General features: G+C 38.0%; 1 protein-coding gene across 2 annotated transcripts in view; it reads left to right on the forward strand.

The window, feature by feature from the left end:
- The first annotated feature begins 6,717 nt into the window (after positions 1-6,717).
- Positions 6,718-22,035, forward strand: part of PIK3CA (phosphatidylinositol-4,5-bisphosphate 3-kinase catalytic subunit alpha) — an 86,502-nt gene continuing 71,184 nt past the window's right edge. For both annotated transcript variants that reach the window (XM_081570969.1, XM_081570971.1), the window contains exon 1: positions 6,718-7,085. The gene's annotated coding sequence lies outside the window, so the exon portion shown is untranslated. The remainder of the gene's footprint in view (positions 7,086-22,035) is intronic.

The raw sequence follows: 22,035 nt of genomic DNA on the forward strand, positions 1-22,035 counted from the left end.
CCAGAGATCAAATTGCCAACATCTGTTGGATCATTGAAAAGCCAAAGAGTTCCAGAAAAACATCTATTTCTGCTTTGTTGACTATTACAAAGCCTTTGACTGTGTGGATCACCACAAACTGTGGAAAATTCTTAAAGAGATGGAAATACCTGACCACCTTACCTGCCTCTTGATAAATCTGTATGCAGGTCAGGAAGCAACAGTTAGAACTGAACACGGGACAATAGACTGGTTCCAAATCGGGAAAGGAGTACGTCAAGCTTATATATTGTCACCCTGCTTATTTAACTTATATGCAGAGTACATCATGAGAAAGGCTGGGCTGGATGAAGCACAAGCTGGAATCAAGATTTCTGGGAGAAATATCAATAACCTCAGATCTGCAGATGTCACCACCCTTATGGCAGAAAGCAAAGAACTAAAGAGCCTTCTGATGAAAGTGAAAGAGGAGAGTGAAAAAGTTGGCTTAAAACTCAACATTCAGAAAACTAAGATCATGGCATCCAGTCCCATCACTTCATGGCAAATAGATGGGGAAACAGTGGAAACAGTGACAGACTTTATTTTGGGGGGGGCTCCAAAATCACTGCAGATGGTGACTGCAGCCATGAAATTAAAAGATGCTTGCTCCTTGGAAAAAAAGTTATGACCAACCTAGACAGCATATTAAAAAGCAGAGACATTACTTTGCCAAAAAAGGTCCATCTAGTCAAAGCTATGGTTTTTCCAGTAGTTATGTGAGGGTTGTACTATAAAGAAAGCTGAACATCAAAGAATTGATGCTTTTGAACTGTGGTGTTGGAGAAGACTCTTGAGAGTCCCTTGGACTGCAAGAAGATCAAACTAGTTAATCCTAAAGGAAATCAGTCCTGGATATTCATTGGAAGGGCTGATGCTGAAGCTGAAACTCCAATACTTTGGCCACCTGATGAGAAGAGCTGACTCATTTGAAAAGACCCTGATGCTAGGAAAAGATTGAAGGCAGGAGGAGAAGGGGACGACAACAGAGGATGAGATGGTTGGATGGCATCACCTACTCAATGGATGTGGGTTTGAGTAAACTCTGGGAGTTGGTGATGGAAAGGGAGGCCTGGAGTGCTGCAGTCCATAGGGTCAGCAAGAGTCGGACACAACTGAGCGACTGAACTGACTGAAAAGTAAATAATACCAGAAGGAAACATGGGTTTTCAGGAACGAAAGAAGAGAAATGGGAATGGATGGGTAAGTCAATAAGATTTTTTTTTTTTCCACATAGGTTCTCTAAAATATGTACAGGAATGTCTTAGAGATATTGCAGGTTCAGTTCTAAACCACCTCCATAAAGCAAATATCATAATAAAGCAAGTCAAATGAAATTTTTGGTTTCCTATTGCATATTAAAATTCTGTTTACATGAAATACTATAGTTTATTAAATGTACAATAGCATATCAAAAATGGACTAGTGCATACCTTAATTTTAAAATACTTTATTACTAAAATATGCTAACCATCATCTGAGCCTTCCGTGAGAGCAGTAACAACAAAGATCACAGAACACAGATCACAATATAATATTGAAAAAGTTTGAAATATCATGAGAATTACCAAAATGTGACACAGAGACATGGAGTAAGCAAATGCTATTGTAAAAATGATACCAATATACTTGTTCACTCAGGGTTATCACAAACCTTCTATTTGTAAAAAAAAAAAAAAGAAAATATTTGCAAATTACAATAAAATGAAACATGATAAAATACAGTATGCCTGGCTAACTGTTGAAAGCAAAACTTATAAAATTGTCTAACGGGGTTTCCACGTATATAAATTTCTACATATACCAACTATATCTTAAAGACCAGTGAGTAGGGCAAAGAGGGACATATGTGACTGCAAGGCATCTTTCCTCATTTTACTTGAAGTGATGTAATACTTCACTCAATAGACTGTGAAAGCTTATGTATATATACTGTAAGCCATAGAGCAACTATTTAAAAAAAATACAGAGAGATATATCCAAAAAGGCAATACACCAATTAATTAAAATGTATTATTAAAAATACACAAATAATCCATAAAAAGGTAGGAAAGTAGGAATGGAAAAAAATAGAGAACAAACAGAAAATAAACAATAAAATAGTAGGCCTAAATGCAATCTTAATAACAATTATATTAAATGTAAATAATCTAAATATAGAAATTACAGAGGTTGTCAGACTGGATTAAAAAGAGAGACTTATGTGTTGTCATTTTAAATATAATGATATAGATAAATAAAAGATAGGAAATATATATGTTATGCAAATACTAACCAAAGAAGGTGGAGTGACTACATTAATATTAGAAAAAATAGATTTCAGATCAGGGATATTACAAGGGATTAAGATAGTACATAATGATAAAAAGTCAATTCATCAAAAACACGTAAGTCTAAATGCGTGTACAGCTAACAACAGAGCTTTAAGATATGTAAAGCAAAAATACACAGAAGCGAAAGGAGAAATAGACAAAGCCACAATTATAGCCGGAGACATCAATGCTCTTCTCCCAGAAACTGATAGAACTACTGCAGAAATCCAGTAAGGATATAGAAGACCTAACATTATCAACCAATTTGCCATGATTGACATAGAACATTGCACCCAATAACACACATAAAATGTTCTATTATAGGGGTACAAACTTGTGTGCAGATCAAGAAACAACAGTTAGAACCAGACATGGAATAACTGACTAGTACAAAATTGGGAAAGGAGTATGTCAAGACTGTATATTGTCACCCTCCTTATTTAACTTAGATGTAGAGTACGTCATGTGAAATGCCAGGCTGGACGAATCACAAGCAGGAATCAAGACTCCCAGGAGAAATATCAGCAACCTCAGATTTGCTGATGACACCACCATAATGGCAGAAAGAGAAGAGGAACTAAAGAGTCTCTTGATGAAATTGAAAGAGGAAAGCAAAAAAGCTCAAAAAAAACTAAGATCATGGCATCTGGTCCCATCACTTCATGGCAAATAGATGGGGAAAAAATGGAAACACTGGCAGATTTTATTTTGGGGGGGCTCCAAAATCACTGTGGATGGTGCCTGCAGCCATGAAATTAAAAGATACTTGCTTTTTCAATGAAAAGCTATGACAAACCTAGATATCATATTAAAAAACAGAGACATTACTTTGCCAACAAAGTCCATATAGACAAACTATGGTTTTTCCAGTAGTCATATACAGACTTGAGAGTTGTACCTTAAAGAAGGTTGAGGGCTGAAGAATTGATGCTTTTGAACTGCAGTGCTGGAGAAGACTCTTGAGAATCCCTTGGACAGCAAGGAGATCAAACCAGTTAATCCTAAAGGAAATCAAACCCTTAATATTCATTGGAAGGACAGATGCTGAAGCTCCAATACTTTGGCAACTTGATGCAAAGAACTGACTCATTGGAAAAGACCTCGATGCTGGGAAAGATTAAGGGCAGGAGGAGAAGGGAGCAATGGAGGATGAGATGGCTGGATAGTATCACCAACTCAATGGGCATGAATTTGAGCAAATTCCCAGAGATGGTTCAAGACAGGGAAGCCTGACATGCTGCAGTCCACGGAGTCACAAAGAGTCAGACACGACTTAGTAAGCAACAAAAGGACATTTACCAAGATACTCGGGCAAAATAAACCTTAACAAATAGAAAAGAACTGAAATCTTAAAAGCATGTTTTCTGATCATAATCAAACTAGTAAGTGCTACATGGTAGTTCATTTTTGTCTTCCTTTGGTGTGTTTTTATTGTTTGACTTGGCAATTTTATAAATCCAGAGTATGCTGCTGCTGCTAAGTCACTTCAGTCGTGTCCGACTCTGTGCAACTCCATAGATGGCAGCCCACCAGGCTCTGCCGTCCCTGGGATTCTCCAGGCAAGAATACTGGAGTGGGTTGCCATCTCCTTCTCCAGTGCATGAAAGTGAAAAGTGAAAGTGAAGTCTCTCAGTCGCATCCGACTCCTAGCAACCCCGTGGACTGCAGCCTACTAGGCTCCTCCGTCCATTGGATTTTCCAGGCAAGAGTACTGGAGTGGGTTGCCAATATATTGCTTCATAATCAAGTTGACTCTTGTTTCCAAATGACTTCAAAGCTTAATTGTAATTTCAGTGTTTGTTACAGAGTATGTTTCAGTGCACAATACACATTTGAGTATCAGTTATCTTTATTTTCAGTGGAAATAAAACCAAAAGGCAAGTAACTATTATTAAATACCTCCAATGTGTTAGAATGGAACAACAGTGTCACCTTGGACATTCTACCTCTTGACTTTGAAAATAGCTCTTTAATTCTAAAGTATTCCATTTTTTTGTTTGTCTTACAGTCTGAGAATCACAATTTCAATTTTTCCTGTAAAACATTCTTCTTTCAGTTGCAGGACCTTAAGCAACACGTTTCATCATATAGAGGCCTAACATAAACACTGAAGAACAGTGCAGACACCTTCAGAAGCAAGATAAAGCAGACAACACATCAATGGTCACCATATAAACCAAATACAGCAATTGTGAATTCAGCAGTAAATGTTAATCGTGTACCAATGAGTAATCACACAAGTACCAGGTATGACATTTTCTGTTGTGACCTGCATGCGTTCTAAGTTGCTTTAGTCGTGTCCGACTCTTGGCGACTCCATGGACTGCAGTCTACCAGGCTCCTCTGTCCATGTGATTCTTCAGGCAAGAATACTGGAATGGATTGCCATGCCCTCCTCCAGGGGATCTCCCCGACCCAGGGATGGAACCTGAGTCTCTTAAGTCTCCTGCACCGGCAGGCAGGTTCTTTACCACTAGCGCCACCTGGGAAGCATGACACATGTGACACGTGATTTCTTAAAGGCAGATTGAAAAGTGGAAGAAAGTGAAAGTGGCTCAGTCGTCTGACTTTTTGTGACCCCATGCACTATACAGTCCATGGAATTCTCTAGGCCAGAATACTGGAGAGGGTAGCCTTTCCCGTCTCCAGGGGATCTTCCCAACCCAGGGATTGAACCCAGGTTTCCCACATTGCAAGTAGATTCTTTACCAGCTGAGCCACAGGGAAGCCCAAGAATACTGGACTGGGTAGCCTATTCCTTCTGCAGTGGATTTTCCTGACCAAGGAATCTAACCAATGTCTCCTGCATTGCAGGCGGATTCTTTACCAACTGAGGTATCAGGGAAGCCCAAAAGGCAGATTATCACATAACAAAAATCATATAATGCATGTACCATCTTTCTATTAAAATAAATTTTAGAAAAAACATGCATTTACCGTAATTTTTCCCCACTAAGGACCACCTGTTAAGATCTCACTAAACTCTGGCCCTAGGAACACAAATTTGGGAAATGCTGCCTTAACGTTTCCTTTGACTAGTAATTCAACATCATTGCTTTTTTTTTGTTTGTTTAAATTCCTTTCTCTTGAGTAACACAGTGTTCTGAAAGTTCTGAAAAACACTGGTTCAAGAAAAATATTTAGAAACTTAGACCTCTGAAATATGAGATGAAAACCAGAGCTTAGGAAAAGAGAGAAAGCACAGGAAATACAGAAACACAGTCAAATGAAATCAGGACCACATAAAGGAATGGTTCTTTTTTAGGATTGGTAAGGATGTGTGGTGTTTGAGCAAAACTGGTTATCGGTCAGCTTTCTGACTGAATGACAAGATGGACTGTAACATCCCCAGGGTGGGTCACTTTCAACTCCTCTACTCCTTAAAATGCAAGAGAGGGCCCTAGTTTAAGGACTTGTATTGCAGATTTCTGCTGATCACTGTTCCTATATCTTTTTAATACAACGAAAGGCCACTAGGGGGAGAAACACGCCCAAAACCTGACCCTTATCAGTAGTGATCTCAAAACGTAACAGATCCTATTACTCTCCAGCAAAAAGAAGCTTCTATGGTACGCAGTATCAAACCACCACCCTGCATCTAATCTGGAACCAAAATGGTTTTTCTAAAATCTCCGTGGGCCCTACGCGAAAAAAGCACGTGTTCTGAATAGTCAGAATGGAATCCTACAAGCTGATTCAGATCTGAAAAAAAGGACATTGCAAAAGGGCTCCCTGAGTGAGTCAAAGTATTGCAGAGGGCTGTGGCAGCGCATTCCTCTTTCGGGATGGGCTACAACTTAACCTTACGTTGGCAAAAGGACGCGAAGCAACGTTTTGTAAAAGGCCTTCTTTCTAGTATTTATATCCATTTCTGGTTAGCCACTGACAGAGGCGGTTAGCCACTATGTCCTCTCCCCTCGCCCCTATACGAGAGGAAATCTCATTTCCTCTATGGGCGTAAAAGTGAATGGACCCGCTTGCTCCCGATACGCTTTTCTATATCTCAACCCAGCCCTACAGCTCGCAGAAACAGATAGGCGCATCCCTGCTGCTCGTGCGACACCTATGCCTCCACAGGATGACAAAACAGCCTCACCACTGCAAAAGACAACAGCGTTAAATACCAGCACGGCACGAAAATGAGCCACAAAGCCACTCAAACTTCGGGCACAAAACCAATGCGCAGGCGCACTGGCACACTGTTACCCGATTTGCCCACTTACCCCTCCTGGTCTCTACAGTTTCACTTCCCCTCGTTTGTCCCTCTGCTTCCGGGGCATAGTAGGCCCGGCCCCTCCTCAGCTCTTACCCTCCTCTGCCCGAGGAGGGGGGAGTCGAGGGGGTGGGGAAGAGTTCGTTGTTTGTTTACACGATGTGAGCGGAAAAAGAGACCAATAAAGTTTATTCTGGAAACAAAAGGAAAAAAAAACAGGGGTGACAGAGAAAGGAGACGGGGGCGGGGGCGTGTGGCGGGGGCTAGCTAGGAGAGGCAGCGAGAAGGAGAAAGCGGCAGTTCCGGTGCCGCCGCTGCGGCCGCTGAGGTCTCGGGCTGCTGCCGCCGCGGCCGCTGGGGCTGGGGCCGCCGGCGAGGCAGGGCTCGGGCCCGGCCGGGCAGCTCCGGAGCGGCGGGGGAGAGGGGCCGGGAGGCGGGGGCTGTGCCGCCCGCTCTCCTCTCCCTCGGCGCCGCCGCCGCCGCCGCCCGCGGGGCTGGGACCCGATGCGGTTAGAGCCGCTGAGCCTCGAGGAGCCCCGAGCGTGAGTAGAACGCGGACAGGCCGGGAGCGGGCGCGGTCGGGATGGGGCCGGGTGGGTGCCGGGGACTCTCGGGCGCGCCCGCCGTTTTGGGCGGGGGCTGCCCGCCGGTCGTCTCTCCCAGCTTCGGCCCGCAGCAGAGTTCGCCTGCGATCCCCACTCTCCTCCGCCTGCCGCTGGCCTCACCCAGATGCAGAGGCGAGGGCTTGCCGCTCCCTCTTTTTCCCTCTGGCCGCCGCCTCGCTCCTCGTTTCCTTCCTCTCCCATTTTTGGGGATGGGGCGGCTAGAAACTGAGGAAGTGCGCCCAGGGCCGCCGCCCCGGTCGCGGTGGCTCGGTCCCCCGCGCCCTTACACATCCACCCGACCCGCGAGCACCGCGGCGTGAGCGATCCCGGGTGCCAAACCGCGAGCTCTTCCTGGGGGGCTGTCACGCCCGAGGACTTCGACAGCGCCAGCCCGGCGACCCTGCGTTTGCCTCATACTGGGTTTAAATCGCCCGGCTGGGGCTTGGAAGGCTACATCCCCGCAGCCCGCGGTTCCTCTCCCACCCTTCCTCTCGAAGTTGTTTTTTTCCTTTTAACCGAGACAATCAAACGTATTGGATCTTTCATTCATAGACCTGAGACATTGTCTCGCGATTTGTGTCTTTAGTAAGTCTAATATGTGATGTCTGCTTCATAGCTCCTAAGTGGCTCGGAAAGGTAGGGTAGCGCCCAGAATTGGACTGTGTAAACACCAGACGTTCAGCCAGTGTGTTTTGATCGCGGCTTGAGGGGTTTATTTTAGGATGCTAAAGGAATAGTGATGGTGGCTAGTTACCAGACTTAGGAATCGAAAGCTGTTTTGGATGTCAGTAATTGGGAAGCTGTTTACGTAGTTATATAAAGGGTAAGGGGAGCGCAATAAGAGGGGCTTCTGTGAAAACAGCCTGCATATTCTTTCATGAAGTAGAGTTGTGATTTCGTTTGGTGAAGCTTCCTCATTCCAGCATTGCGCCTTTGGGCACATGCAGGACATAGGTTTGCGAGATGATGTTTTGAATCGTAGTTTGTGAGGCCTGGGAGAACCCCTGGAAAACTTGAGTAGGTAGACTTCTGTTAACTCAAGTCATCGGGTAATTACTATGGCCACATTTGAACCACTGTGGACAATACCGGTCGCATGTTTTCCTGCTCAGAAGCTGGGTTCTCTGGGTATTTGCTTACATTGCACTGTACAAAATTTGTTTATCTACTGGATTGCGTGTTGTTAAGGAAAGACCTACAAAATACTTAAGAGACCACGTTGCTGATTTAATTTGTATAAATCACAGCATGTCTTTATTAATGGATCCTAGAAGCAACTGTAGTGTAAGAATTTGTTAATATGTCTATATTCAAGTTTTAACATTTTTTAAGACTGAATCATTGAATTCTGGTTGACAGCATAGATCTCTATCTAAACATCACATGTTCTGGAAAATTTTAATTATCAAATTAACTGTTCTGCAGTGTCATCAGCCAAAATTATCTGAAGAGGGCTCAGTGGGGGTGTGGGGGGGTAGAGTGGGGGGGTATTTTGTTTGGTTTTCTGAGTTTTCTCATCTCACCTTTTTGGATCAAATTAAATTTCATCCGTAACTTTTTTCAAAAGTTTCTTATAGGTTTTTCCATCATTGTAAAATAGAGTGCTTTCCTATTAAAATCACGAAATAGATGATTGAAAGAAGTGATACCACATGGTAACAGTCATAGCATCATGGGGGAAATAAAAATGAATGAATATTAACTTATTATCATTGACTTTATGAATATAAAGTTTGAAAGACATTCCTATCAGTTTTAGTTCAAGAGTTAAAAATGAACCACATATAAATGCAGAACAGTGTTTTTATAGGTATAAAGTTTTTTTTCTCAGTTTTAAGTAAATTAGATATAGCATTAAGGAGATGTCACTAAATTCAAATGCTGTAAACCCCAACATTACTGCGTGAAAGTGTATCTTCTCATGGGCTAGATATATGTGAAAGGAGGACTGTAAAAGAGCAATGGGTTTGCCTGGCTTTGGATGGAACAACCCTTCTTAAAGCAGAGCTTCCTTCCTGTCAGGATAAGATCCTCTCCATCCCAAATAAGTATTGCCTTAAAAAAAAAAAAAAAAGGTAAATTTACAAGTAAAATATTTAAATAAGATAGGTCATACATTTCCTAAAAGAGTTCGCTTGTTTCCCTTATTGAATTAAGAATTTTTAACATTTACTATTACCATTTAAATGGCATTTGCTCTGTTGATCTGTTTATTTGAAAAGGGCTAACTTAATCCCGTTTGATCTCTTTAGCAACAAAAATAGCATTAAAAGGATCACTTCTCTATTTTATTATTTAAATATCTTGAATTTCAAGTGAGGGCTGATTCTATAAATGCAATGTGTTTCTTAAGCATCATAAAAGATTTTATCTCTGAAAATATTTATGATCTTTAAATTTGTACAAGTTTAGAACCATAAATCTTAGAAAATCAAGGTTTATATTAGTATAGTTATTGAGCTGGTTTTTTAAGTATGTTTTATCTTGAGCTACAAAACAATCCTGTAGAGAAGGCAGTATTACTGTCTCTGAGAAATGACATTTTAATCTAAGGTCAGACAAGTATCAGATGACAGACTCATTGACAAAATGAATGCTTTGTGACTCCTTTCATTTTATTATGCTACCTCTAACTTGCTCCAGCCTGCTTTTTTTTTTTTTCAGCCTGCTTTTTTATAGATAAAGAAACTAGAGCCCATAGATAACCTTTTCCCTTATTTGTAGTAATAAATGGATGTGTTTAATTCCCTATATAGTTTAAACCGTGGTTTTTGATCCTGGCCACACATTAGAATCATCTAGTTAGCTTTTTAAAAATACCAGTGCCAGGGTCTCATTCCTGGAGATTCTGGTTTAATTGGTCCGAGATGGAGCCCAGACATCTGTTTAAGTTCCCTGGGTAATTCTAATAGACATGATTGTAAAGCTTTTGCTTTCTAAGACCTGTATGATTGGTTTCTTTTCTTCTCTCTAAGTTCATCTCTCCTTTTTCTTCCTACAGCTCCCTTGGCCTTTTCCTGCTTCATGTGCCAGTGCTGTTTGCTTTTCATGAGACATTTGCACACTCCATACCCCTTGTTTAACTGGCTGACTCCTACTCATTTTTCATATCAATTCCTTTGAAGAGTCTAGTCTGGGTCAGGTGCCCTTGCTTCCTGTTCCCATAACATCTTGTGCTTCTACTGTCAGAGCATTGACTCAGTGCATTGGCAATGGCCAATTTATTTGTCTGTATCTTCCACCAAGATGTAAATTTCATGAGAACAGTAGGGGTTTTATCTTATATAGTTATGTTCTCATTGCCAAGCACAGTAGCCAGTACATAATAGAGTTATTCACTGAATAAATATATTGACAACAGGCTTCTTTACAACATTAATAATTTACAAATGCCTATTGAGTTTTTATACTATATTTGTTCACTAAAAATATACATCCCTAACCTGCCCCACATATGTATTTTATTTGGAGACATTTGGGATGTTCTAAATTACATATAAATTATATCGAGAGTGACACTCAAACTACCCCACACACACACACACACACAAATAATTAAACATAGAACTATGCTAGAAATCAGGAGATGTGAATTCAGATCCTAACCTCACCACAAGAGTGTGTCCTTGGGCAAGTCTCAATCTTTTGGGGCCTCAGTTTCCTCATCTGTAATAGAGGAATTGTACTGAATGCTCTACATGGTACTACTCAGTGCTTTAGCCTTAAAATCCTGAGTACTAAAAAGACTGACTTTGGAAAATCTGAACCTCCTTGGTTCAAACTCTGGCTTCTATACTTACTGGCAGAATTACTTTGGATAGATTTCTTAATATGTATATTGAGAGTAATTACTATTCAACAGAGTTGTTATTGTTTTTGTTTTGTTGAATTAAATGAGTGTAGATCCAGGAAAGTTTTGGCCAGGATCAGATGCCTAATACATATTCATTTCCTTTCCCTTTTGAAAGTGTTAGATCTCATGAGTGGACTTATCTGAGATAAGAAAAAAGACAGTTTATGTAATACATCCTGTTTTCTACTTTGCTGACTGCTAACTTTACAGGTGTGACTAGGGACCAAGAATCACGTGGCTTTTAGTTTCATTTTCTTAGAACCCTATTCCACTGTCAAACACCCAGGTGTTAGTTAACCTGCCTGGGAAATAATTATGCCTTGAAGTTTGAACCGTGACAGGAGCTTCCCTGGTAGCTCAGTCTGTAAAGAATCTCCCTATAGTTCAGGAGACCCAGGTTTGATCCCTGGGTGGGGAAGATCCCCTGGAGAAGGAAATGATAAACCACTCCAGCCAGTATTCTTGCCTGGAAAAATCCGATGGACAGAGGAGCCTGGCAGGCTACAGTCCATGGGTCCCAAGAGTCGGACACGACTTGACGACTAAGCCACCATGACAGGATAGCAAGTGTCAAGCTATTTATATATCATAATACATAATATGGAGGAAGGGAGAATCTGAACTGATGACCTTATACCATTGCCAAAGATCAGTAAAATCAGACTTGACCATTCCAAAAGAATGGAACAGATTAAAACTAAGGATGATTTACAAAAAAGACTCAGAGATTTTGTTGAAGTCTGTTTGCCAGACCTTAAAATTCAGGGAGTTTTTTTATTTAGTAAATTTTAGTAAAAATTATTTAGTAAATAGTAAATTTATTTAGTGATTTCCAGGAGATATAGTAAGTATACTTATGGTCAGGACCAATTGCAGAAGATTGTTCTCGATATCAGATTAGCAGTTACAGGAATTAGTTAGCAAACTGAGGTTATTGATATTTTTCTCTGAGAGTTTTGTATCTTAATTGTATGTGTTTATTTTAGCCTTTATTTATTTGGTAACCTTTATTTATTTGTTTGGTTACTCAGTGTAACAATATCTCTGCTGAAGTTTCTTAATGCCAATCTTATTTTTGAATAAATCAAATTGACTTGGCCTGAGTTTTCCCTTAAGTTTATGTCTTTGTTTTGTTTTTAATTTTTTAATGACTTTAGTGTATTATTTATTTATTTATTTATTTTTATTTGTTGGCCACACCTCAGGGCATGTGGGATCTCAGTACCCCAGTCAGAGATCAAACCCACACCCCTTGCAGTGGAAGCATGGAATCTTAATCACTGGCCCACCCGGGAAGTCCCTTAAGCTTATGTTTAAAGTGAACTTTATTATCTTTTTAGAAAAGATACTGTAGTAAAAATTAAAAATAGTGGTTAGGAGAAACTGAAGTCTTAACGGGTGTGAAAAAGAAGCATGAGGCAACACAGTGAAGTCTAAGGATTTGACTTAAAGGCTTGTGGTTTCCATTGTTCAGAAAGGTTATTATTCAGCCTTAGATAAACTGATGATGTTTTATAGCCACTTATGTTATTTGTATTTAATCCTTTATTAATATGAATCAGTTGATATTGGTTAAGAAATTTTTATGTGTTCTCTCTCCCTCTCCTCAACTATACAATTTGGCGAGTTTAATGTTAAAATACTTCAATAAAAAGTTTCTAAGTTTATAGTAAAAGTGGTGGCTTAGAGCTTTTTCTTCAAGTTTAATGTTTCTTACAGTGAAACTGTTTTTTAGTATGGATTATAGTACTCTGGTTTGGATGGCTGAAAGACCAAATTCCAATCTCAAACTGCTACTTTGTATTTGTCTATAGGGGAAAGGAGGCAGACTTTATCACATGTTTGCCTCTCTTTAGTGTGCCACGTGCTAGTAATTCATACAATTAATGAGATAGTTTAAGTAATCCAAATTCTATACAATTATTTTAAAAGAAAATGTATACATACTAATTATTTTAAATTTATACCTAGTACGGAAATAACTTCAGCGTTTGATCTGACCATTGAACACTCATCTCTTCGTATCATTTTGCTAGTTAGCTTGATAGTTTATCTAAATTACACTCATTTATAAGAGGTTAAGTTTTAGTACCTTTTAGTATTAATATTAATTGGAATTGTTACAAAGGAATCACTGTGTTAGGGCCAGCATTACCATTTGAAATAAGTGTGGGATTTTAAAAAAGGTAGACGTTAAGTATTCTTACAGACCATGCTTATCTGGTACACTTCAGATTTTAAATATTTGTGTAGTGGAAACCAAGGAAGTCAGTGTTGTGATGTAAAAATAGCTGCATTAGGATAGAAACATTCTGTTCTGATCATAATTCTCTTGCCAAACTCACCAGGAGTTAGTAAGATTCTGTAGAGAGATGCATCTTATAAAGCACTATAGAGATTTAAAGCAATATTATGAGGATAATTTTAAGTATAAAAATTTTTTTTAACAGGAGGAGACTATGTTTGTGTTCATTCTTGTATCCTTAGCACCTAGCATAGTACTCAAAAGTAGGTGATCAGTAAGTGATATTTTTGCAGTAGAATCATAATTGGGGATAAAAACACTTATCTTTCGGTCAGTTAGTAGCTGTATATTTTAAACTATCTGAAAATTAATAAATTGCTGTGTTCCAGTCTTAGTTGATCATTTACTGTGTATAGATTCAAATTATAGGAGACATTTTTCTATAAGTAAACTAGTTGCATATTTCTATTGATGTTTGTAGACATTTTTAACAAAGATTGATAGGTTAGCAATAGCTATTTCCTAGAAGAACACTGAGTCAGGAGTCTGAGAATCTAGGTTCTATCTAGCTCTTTGGCCTTAGATCTTGACCTTTTAGCACTTGTTTGATTCCTAGCATTTTAAAGCCTATTTTTGATTTCAGGGAAGAGTTAGTAAGCCATTCCTTAGAGGGAAGATGGCCTATCTCAGTTTATTGTTATCTTCAGAAGAGAAAATCTCTTTTATCTACCCGTTTATAAATTTGCACATATTTGAAGGCCCTTCTGTGAAATTCTGTGACAGAAAAAAACAGCCATCAGAAAAGAATGGACTGGAAAGATTTTTTTCTTTCTCTCCAAAACTGTCAGGGACTTTGGAGGATCAAACTTACAACAGGCGTGCCCTTTTTGGTTACTGGCACTGAGAGCAGTTAAGTTTCTGACAGGCATTGAGAGTAGATCATCCATTGCACTCCAGTTGCCAGGGTTTTGAAGGCTCGAAAACCTGTCTCAGCACCCTTAATAGCCATTGGCAATCTTCCTTACTTTAGTTAAAGACTTCTAGGAAAATATGTCCCATAATTTCCTTTGGTAACCCATCCCACTAGTTGATTTTCAGAAAATTCATTCTAATCTTAGAAACATAATTCCAGAGGCATAGTAAGGCTCTTTTTTCTAGATGTATCCTCTGTTGTGCATAAAAATATATGAAAAGATGACAAAAATAATTGTCCTTAATCAGGAAACAGTGATGTGTATGCTATTGATTTGTTGCTTCTATAAATGTTCAAATCACTCACTTTCAACTTTTGAATAGGTTTTAACCAGCAAACTGTTCAGGTAATGAGATATTATGTTGAATTATTTTGATTATGTACTTCATTTTTCAACAAGCTAAGCAGATTTCTGTTGCTCTTCTTTGACAGATGATGCTTTTCCAAGTGCTTTTCTGATGGACTTACTGCAGGTCTAGACCTGAAAGTACTACTGCATTTTGAAACAATTTATTGCCTTTAGCCTGAAAGCAAGTGAATTGTGTGTGTTTTGGGTTTTTTCCTTAGGTTAACCTCTTGACAGGTACAAAATCCTTTGAGTTTTCTGCCAAATAAGCTACTATTCTGGAATATAGATTTATGGGACATGTCACCAAAAGCAGATCAGCATTAAAGGGAAAAATTATTGGGAAAAAGATTGAAATTAGGCACTATTGTAAAGTCAATATGAAATCAAACTATATGACAGCAAAGAAAGGAAAAATTATATTTTCACATTGTCATTTTATACTTATTGTAAAGATTAATAGTAACATCATTTTATTTTCCATATGAAGATTTCCTTAAGATCTAGTGGCTTTTTTTGCAATTAATACCTTGATAGGCAGCATCTTAAAGTATTTATGAAAGTGATATTTGTATTCTTTTTCTATATACAAGTTGTAAAAGTTTGACATGACATTATCAAAGCAGTTTCTGTACTTGATAATTAACAGTGGTAGTAAAATTCAAAGCAGTTTATAGTATTAGTAATGTTATGGTTCAGAGACTGGTAGTTTGTTTTCTCTTCAGTATAAGGAACCAACTTTCAACTTTCTTAGTGACATTGTAGGACTTAAGATTTATTCAAAATCACTGTGAATTATTTTGACTGTTTCTGTGCAATGGGAACCTAAAGCCTTGTGTTGTTCACAGACACTGCTAATATATAGCTAAATGATCTACTGATACACAATGACTAAAGCACAACTAAATGTGTCATGTGGTGGTGTTTTGTTGAGTTTAAATATCAGATACATAAATCTGTTGAGTACATTCCTCTTGCAGATAATATTTTTCCCCCCGTCAAAATGAGATCAAGTAGTCTTAACAACTGTACAGAATATTTAAAGTCAGAACAGTCTTAGAAAATCCATAAAATATGGTCAGTGTGTAGGCTTCTTTAATTTTTCTTTTCCTAAATATATGTCACAATGGCTAAGAGCATGTGCTCTGAAGCCAAACGATCAAAATTACTAGTTTTGTAATTAAGAGCAAAATTATTTACCTGTCTAGGTTAAGTAGTATCTTGTTCATTCACCAAGTTGTGTCTGACTTTTTGCACCTCCATGGGCTGCAGCATGCCAGGCCTCTCTGAGTTAATACATAATTCCTTATTTGTAGAAGAGGGATAATAACAGTACCTACATCATAATATTATAATGAAGGTTAAATGCCAAATACATGAAAGCATTTAGAACAATGCCTAGTACATAGTAAGCACTCAGCAAATATCTGTATGCTACTTGAGAGCACTAACCATGTCATGTTCATTGGTTCATTATGGGGCTTTAACATTTTGTAGTGAATTGAATCCTGTCCATGTTGAGAATTTACTAATGGATCCTATCTCTGGAGAATGAATGATAAGGTTCCTGTCTAACAAATTTCTTGACATTAGTGCCTGCTTTTTGTTCTATTACAGTTTTTTCAAGTTTCATACTCACTCTGAGAATTTAAATTCTATTTCATACCTAAGAGAAGTTAGCATATAGAGATTTAGCATGATTGGATTGAGGGATTTGTGGACAGAAAGGAATTAAGTAAATGAACGTACATTTTTCATATCTAATCTGAGCTTCCTATGGATTAATTTTCCCTGTCCATTCTTAGAATCTCAGAATCCCCATCAGATATCTTTTTTCTTTTTTTATTGAAGGATGACTGATTTACAATATTAAATTAGTTTCAGGTGAACAACATAGAAATTCGATGTTTTTCTAGATTATACCCCACTTAAAGTTTTTATAAAATATTGGCTATCTTCATATGCTGAACAGTATGTCCTTATAGCCTACTTATTTTATATTTATTAATTTGTAGCTCCTGACTTTCTACCCCTATATTTCTCGTCCACTTGCCTCTTCCCCACTGGTAGCCACTAGTTCTCAATATTTGTGAGTCTGTTTCTGTTCTGTTATATTCTGGCGTTTATTTTTTAGATCCCACATGTAAGTGATAACATACAATATTTATCTTTCTCTTTCTGATTTATTTCACCAAGCATAATACTCTTGAGGTTTATCCATGTTGTTGCATATGGCAAAATTTCATTCCATTTATGGCTGAGTAGTATTCCATTGTATGCATACATACCACATCTTCTTCATCTGTTGGTGGACACTTAAGTTGCTTCCATCTCTTGGCAGTTATAAATAATGCTGGTATGACCCTGATGGCTCAGCCAGTAAAGAATCCGCCTGCAATGCAGGAGACACAGGAGATGTGGGTTCAATCCGTGAGTCAGGAAGATCTCCTGGAGGAGGAAAATGGTAATGCACTCCAGTATTCTTGCCTGAAAAGTCCCATGGACAGAGGATACTGGCAGGCTACAGTCCATAGGGTTGCAAAGAATCAGACATGACTGAGTGACTAAGCATGCAATATTCATGAACATTAGGGTATGTGTATATTTTTGAATTATAGTTTTGTTTTCTTTGGATATATACCCAGGAGAAAAGAAATTGCTGGATCATATAGCAATTCTATTTTTAGTTTTTTGAGGAACCTCCATACTGTTTTCCACAGTGGCCGCACCAATTAACAGTCCCACCAACAGTGTACAAAGTTTCTCTTTATTCTACATTTGCACAAACATTTGTTATTTGTGGTGTCTTTGATGATAGCCATTCTCACAGGTGTGAGGTAATATCCCAGTTGTGGTTTTAATTTGCATTTCTCTAATGATTAACAAGCTTGAGCATCTTTCTGTGTGCCTGTTGGCTGTCTGTGTGTCGTCTTTGGGAAAATGTCTGTTCAGGTCCTCTGCACACTTTTTAATTGGGTTGTTTTTGTTTTTGTTTTTGGTGTTGAGTTGTGTGAGCTCTTTATATGTTTTGGATATTACCCCTTATCGGTCGTATCATTTACAGATATTTTCTCCTATTCTTTAGGTTGTCTTTTTGTTTTGTTGATGGTTTGCTTTGCTATGCAAAAGCTTTTAAGCTTAATTAGGTTTCACTTACTTTTGCTTTTGTTTCCTTTGACTTAGGAGACAGATCCAAAAAACACTGTTACAGTTTATGTCAGAGACTGTTCTGCCTATGTGTTCTTCTAGGAGTTTTATGTTTTCCAGTCTTACAGTTAGGTCTTTAATTCATCTTAAGTTTATTTTTGCTTATGGTGTGAGAAAATGTTCTAATTTCATTCTTTTGCTATTCATTTTTCCCAGCATCACTTATTGAAGAGACTGTCTTTTCTCTGTTCTATATTCTTGTCTCCTTTGTTGTAAATAAATTAACCATAGGTGCATGAATTTATTTCTGGGCTCTTTATTTTCTTTCATGAATCTGTCTGTTTTTGTGCCAATACCTTGGTGATTTGATAACTGTAACTTTGTAGTGTAATCTTAAGTCAGGGAATGTAATAACTCCAGCTATGTTCTTTTTTCTCAAGATGGTATTGGTTATTTGGGATCTTTTGTGGTTCAATATAAGTTTTAAGATTGCTTGTTCTAGTTCTGTAGATGTCTTGGATATTTCGACACGAATTGCATTAAACCTGTAGATTGCTGTCGGTAGTATGGACATTTTAACAACATTAATTCTTCTAGTCCATGAACACAGGATTTTTTCTATTACTTTGTATTATCTTCAGTATCTTTCATCAGTGTTTTATAGTTTTCAGAATATAGGTCTTTCATCTCCTTGGTTAAGTATATTCCTTGATATTTTATTCTTTTTGATGTGATTTTAAATGGGTTTTTTTTTTTTTTTTTACTTTCTAATAGCTCATTATTAGTGTATTAAAAAAGCAACTGACTCATATAAACTAATCTTGTATCCTGCAACTTTACTGAATTCATGTTCTAATAATTTTTGTGTAGAAACTTTAGGGTTCTCTCTATATAGTATCATATCATCTACAAATAGTGAGTTTTACTTCTTTCCTTGGCTTCTACTTCTTTCTCTTGTCTGATTTCTGTGGCTAGGACTTCCAGTACTGTGTTAAATAGAAGTGGCCAGAGTGGGCATCCTTGTCTTGTTCCTGGTTTTAGAGAAAAAGCTCAAAGCTTTTCACCATTGAGTATGATATTAGCTGTGGGTTTATCATGCTGCTGCTGCTGCTGTTTTGTCACTAAGTCATGTCCAATTCTTTGCGATCTCATGGACTATATCCTGCTAGGCAAGAATACTGGAGTGGGTTGCCATTTCCTTCTCCGTGGGATCTTCCCAAACCAGGGGTCAAACCCATGTCTCCTGCTTGGCAGGTGGATCCTTTACAACTTAGCCACCTGGGAAGCCCTGGGTTTGTCATAGATGGCCTTTATTATGTTGAGATATGCTCCCACTGTACCAACTTTGCTGACAGTTTTTATCATGAATGGATGTCAAATTTTGTCAGATGCTTTTTCTCCATCTATTGAGATGATCATGTGGTTTTATCCTTTCTTTTGTTAATGTGGGTTATCACACTGATTTGCAGATATTAATTATCCTTGCATCCCTGGAATAAATCGCACTTGATCATGGTATATGATCCTTTTGATATATTTGTGAGTTCTGTTTGATAATATTTTGTCAAGGATTTTTGCATCTATATTCATCAGAGATATTGACCTGTAATTTTCTTTTTTTGCAGTATTATTTGTTTGAATTTGATTTCAGGGTAACCGTGGCCTCATAGAATAAATTTGAGAATGTTCCCTCCTCTTCAATTTTTTTGGAATAGTTTGAGAAGTATGGATATTAGCTTTTCTTTATATAATTGATAGAATTCCTCTGAAGCCCACTGGTCCTGGACTTTTGTTTGCCCCCCAGCAACTATCTTAATCGCACTCTACCACAGGGCCTTCCCTGGTATCTCAGTGGTAAAGAATTTGCCTGCCAGTGCAGGAGACGTGGGTTTGATCTTTGGGTCAGGAAGATCCCCTGGAGAAGAAAATGGCAACCCACTCCAGTGTTTTTGCCTGGGAAATTCCATGGACAGAGGAGTCTGGCAGGCTACAGTCCATGGGGTCGCAAACAGTTGGACACGACTTAGCAAATAAACAACAAATTGAAGCAGTAATTGTTTCATGCTACTGGGTATTTCCTTTCCCTATCTTTCTTCATGCACTAGATGGTAATTGTGTCATATTGTCACATAGCTGCTGTGTTACATGGCTTTTGTAGAATTCTCATGTCGTGTTTTAAAGCTTCTCCGTTATACTTGCTGTGAAGTCTTAATGAATACAGAGTTAACTCTTGTGAATCATTCTGTTCGTTACCTAGTTTCCATTGACTGGACATTGTGTAAACCTTACAAGTCATTTACATGAAAATAAGGAAAGCAGTCATGTGTTCTGAATATTTTCATCAGTTTATCTCTTAAGTCTTTGCCTTAATCACTAAGGTAACTAGTTACCTGGCATCATGGATGGAAGTTTATGTGGCATCATCTATCTGGTTTCAGTACCATGGTTGGCACCTTATATAAATGAGGCTGTTAGTTAGTATTAATGTTTTTGGTAACTGTGTGAATTTGTTTTCTTACGTCTTAACTTTTAACAGTTTTCACTAGACCGCTCTGGATGGTCACACAAGGTAATTTATTTTTCTCAAGTTGATGATCCCATAGTCTTATCTGTAATATAACAGGAAAATAATAGCAGTAAAACCCGCACACTTTTAAAAACTTCATATATTATTATAATTAGTTTATATGGAGATTGCTTTGGAAAGTGTCTATCATTTTTGGCATAATTGTTCAACATTTTTCATTATTACTTGCTCTTAAAGAATTGTCAGCATATTCCCCAGCATTTTTTATGCATGTAAAACTGTATAGAATTTTGTGTCTTTGGGGGGGGGGGGAATGATACGCATAATGAAAAGTTTAAAAAAAAAATGGCAGTGGACTTCCCTTGTAATGAACAAAGAATTAATTGACAGTCTGTGGGAGAAAATTTCCTTGATTTTCTAAATGTGCCTGTTAATACATAAATTTTTTGAGTTACCTCAAATCCAAACTTCAGTATCGTGAATCCAGGAAAGGGGAACGTTACGGACTCTGTGCATGTTGTCTCCCTTAACCTTCACAGTAGCACTTCAGTACACATCCTCCTTCATTTCACAGGTTAGGAAACTGAGGTTCCACATCTAATCAGTACAGTGGAGTTGCATCACGTTCAATTTACAAGAATTCAGTTATACATATTAATACGAAGCCAAAAGTAAAAGCATGACGAAAGCAATCATTTAAATATTGCAATCACATTCCGCTACTGAGCTTTTGCTTGAAGTAGACATGAAATTAAAGATGTGAATTTGCTGTTACCTCAAACTGGTTTCAGTGTGTAGGTATGGACTCACTGTGTTGAGTGTGATTCTGTTATTCAGACATGTGTGATGTTCATGCAGTATGGCCTCTAATACCAGTTCTCTAGTGCAGAACTAAAGAAATAGCTATATGTTCCAGTGTTGAAAGAGAAACTGTTGTTTTAGACTTGCTGAGCACTTGTGTTGATTTCTAAGGTGGCCTGTAGACATGACCACAACAAACTATTATCTCTCTGGTACATGCATGGACATGCAGAAATCCACACCATTTTAAATGCTAGATATATTTTATATATTCTGTATATAATTTTGTGTTCTAAATTGATGTATATATTAATATATTATTATCTTTACACAAAACATATTTTTGTACAAGGTGGTATACAAAAAAACATACATTGTAATTTATAGGGGATTTAAGAGACTTTTTTTCAGGAAAATGTTGACTGTGTAAATCCACAGACTATGTATGTGATGTTTGCTGCTATACACCCAGTACCTAGCATGTTACCAAGCACAAGGTTTATTGAATAAATGGGGAAAAAATGTTTAGTCATTCAGCAACTTAACGTTTTTTTAAATACAAATATACATATGGTGATCACATTTTCTCAGGCCAGATTTTGAAGGCACTTTTGAAAAATGTGCTTTATCCCCCAGATGGATTAGTCTTAAATCATATTAGAACAATAAGAAAATAGAATATTAGAAATTACAACTGTCTCACAACATCTGGTCCTAATATGACCACTAGACTTACTGTTATTTATGTTTCTTTCCTTTCTCCCATCTGTTCTTTTATATGCATATGAATTTGCTGAAGGAAGTACAACCATACTAGACAGAATTTATTTTATGGGAACCTAAATGGGTTTCTGCTCTTTCACCTAGAAAAATGGAAAGACCAGAGGATAGAAAATATAAATAAGGTGACAAATCTATGTGTTATTCTTACCTCCTTATGTAATATTTATTGCCTTTGTACAACCCCTTTTTGAATTCCCATCTGGTTTGTGAAG

The sequence above is a fragment of the Giraffa tippelskirchi genome, chromosome 2, assembly GCF_054371585.1.
Source record: "Giraffa tippelskirchi isolate mGirTip1 chromosome 2, T2T-mGirTip1v1.2.pri, whole genome shotgun sequence".
NCBI classification, from domain to species: domain Eukaryota; kingdom Metazoa; phylum Chordata; class Mammalia; order Artiodactyla; family Giraffidae; genus Giraffa; species Giraffa tippelskirchi.